Raw genomic sequence first — 2,825 nt, 5'->3', positions numbered from 1 at the left:
GGTCCGGGAAGATCCCACATGCCGCGGAGCGGCTGGGCCCGTGAGCCATGGCCGCTGAGCCTGCGCGTCCGGAGCCTGTGCTCCGCAACGGGAGGGGCCACAGCAGTGAGAGGCCCGCGTAAAGCAAAGCAAAAAAAAAATTCATTTTAGGTGGCAAAAAAAAAATTCTTTGAGTTGAATGTTGACATACAGTGGAATGTGGAACTCGGGTATTTTGCCTAAGTATCACTTTATTCATTTGAAAATACTTATATCAATCTCTTATACTTTCAAAGTCCTGTGGGATACAGAGCACTCTGATGTTTCCTTGGCTTTGTATTATAAAAGAGCATTTATTGTGATTCTGGTTCATTGTTATTATAGAACTGACTCAAGAATAATGTCTAAAGTATAACTAAATTAACTGAAAAAAAAAATTGGCAAATTCTCCTTATTACTAAAAGTCCTCATTTGCCATATTTTTACATGGATCTTAAAGATTCCTACCAGCTTAAAATTAACATTTATCTTTGAATTGCTAACTCTTTATTTTTTTCCCAATCATGTAACTATTAGGTCATAAATACTATGCTTCCAGAGAGAAGTTTATCACTGAACAACAAATTTAGGACATGACCACGGGATACTGTCTTTTTTCACATTGCTGAGCATCATGTCTAGATGTCATATAGTTTTGTTCTGGAATTGTCAACTGTCAGTGGAAAGAGCAATTATATGACATAAAAAATGATCTATTCTTTTGGGAACAGGGTGTAGATATTTCCTTTTCATTCCAAAACATTTGCAGATTGCTGCCTAGGGGCCAGTGCGCTTAGGGATGATGATAGAAAAATAAAGACACAGTCGGTGTATGCCAAGAGCTTAGAGTCCTTGTTGGAAATGGTGTTCAAAAGTAGCCTGGAGGAGAGCCAGTTAAACTGCTGGTGACAGGGCGTCTGAGGTGGGTGTGGGAGGAAACTTAGAGATGTGAATGCATATTTACTAAAGTTAATAATGTAATTTACATTTTTCACATTCGAAGCAGAGGATGTGAGTTTGGCATTGGCATTGAATACTGAGCGTCAGTTGATCTCCCAATTAAAAGGTCCCCCCATCACCTCTCCTCCCTTGGTGAACATGGTTGGATATTTGACACACCAATGGCAGTCTAGTGCTCATGAACTAACCTTGGAGGTATGAAAGTGACACGGGGCCAGATGCAGGGAATTTCCATTGTTTTAACGCATTCAGTGAAGATTAAATTCTTACAGCCCTTTTTACAGTTGTATTTCTGCTCTCCTCATGTGGTGAATTTCTTGGGAAAGCAGAAGTCATACTAAGATTACGCAAATCCTCGGAAGACAGGGCTTAAGCAGGATACAAGCAAGGCATGATGTGAAGCCCCTCTTAAACAGACTAGATGGGCCACCTAGCCCTTCAGCATGTTTTATAAGATATTAACTTAATGAATAAAGGTCTAGCTTAATAAGAAACAAAAGATAAACACAAGACCAAATGGCTCTGGTAGCAAACATGAATTCTCTATGTTTTACTTCTACAAACACACACATACGTATGTTCCTGGGTGTGTGAACTTTGAAATAAATAAATATTTATAGTCCAAACTTACCCACTGTCAAAAGGCCTTCTGGGTGCCTCTCGTTATGTCATCAGTGAAAACTCACTTTCATATAAGAGGAAGGTGATGGACCAAGGTACCTTTGTCTGGGTACATAGAGTCACTTCTACTAACTTCTTACTTCAATAATTTGGTCTATATATCATATTTCATTTCTTGTATTCAATCTCCGGAATATATTTCACCAGAAGGTAGACATTACATCTGGTCTCCCTGACAGACAGAGATTGAGAATGTTGAGAATAATTAAGCCATCTGGTGCTATAAATCCAACAGAAAGTTATGATCAATGGATCATGGCCTAATCTGCTTTTCATTCATTGCATCTAAATTACTTTGGCACAAAAGGATGAGGGAGCTGGATTTTTAAAGAAAATGGCCACATCTCTCCAGTCATTAGCTGGCAAAAGCATGCATACATCAGACTGTGATAATTAGAGAAGGCTTATTCTCCCCTAAGGCCTATTGCTTTTGATGCTTTATTTTTCCTTTTTTAAAAATGTCTCAAAAGGTACTGCACCAAACAGTGAATGGCATGCAACTGTTACTTAAGATTCTTACCTATTCCTGAGTATGTTCATGAGAAGAAATTATTACTAACATAAACTTTTTATCTTAATGGAGAATTGAAATGAACCTAAATTAATTTTGTTATATCTTCTTGCAGAGTTGCAGAAACATTTGTTTCAGGAAAAACTCCCCAATAGATGGTGCTGCTGTGATTTAAACCACTGCATAATTAGTATGCAAAAAAGCTCCAGAGAGAGGCCTCTGGGAATTCCCTTACATCAAGTTATAGAAAGACAAACATGTGGCTTTATTTTTGCTAAATGCACATTGACTTAATGGTATAATTTGAAAACTTCAGAAAGATGTCTCGGTGTTTTGAGGTCAAGAAATTACTTCGTGGGTCCAATGTTCCTATCTCAAATATTTTTGAAACATACCACAACAAAACTGAGTGATGCAAGAGGATGAGCTGAATGGCCTTCCAAATTTCTTTCCCCATCATGCTTCAAGGGTCTATTAGTTAAATATATAATATGAGGATTATAATACAAATGAAAAAAATGAAGTCCTTCTTTCATATTTAAGGGAAAAAAATTGCAGCTGCAGGAATTGTATCAGCAGAATGATGCTGCCACTGTTGTTAATGGTCATCCTTAATACGCTAACCCTCGTCACAGAAAGAGAAATATAGATCAGT

Source organism: Physeter macrocephalus, chromosome 19, assembly GCF_002837175.3.
Source record: "Physeter macrocephalus isolate SW-GA chromosome 19, ASM283717v5, whole genome shotgun sequence".
NCBI classification, from domain to species: Eukaryota; Metazoa; Chordata; class Mammalia; order Artiodactyla; family Physeteridae; genus Physeter; species Physeter macrocephalus.
This window is presented reverse-complemented; position numbering follows the sequence as displayed.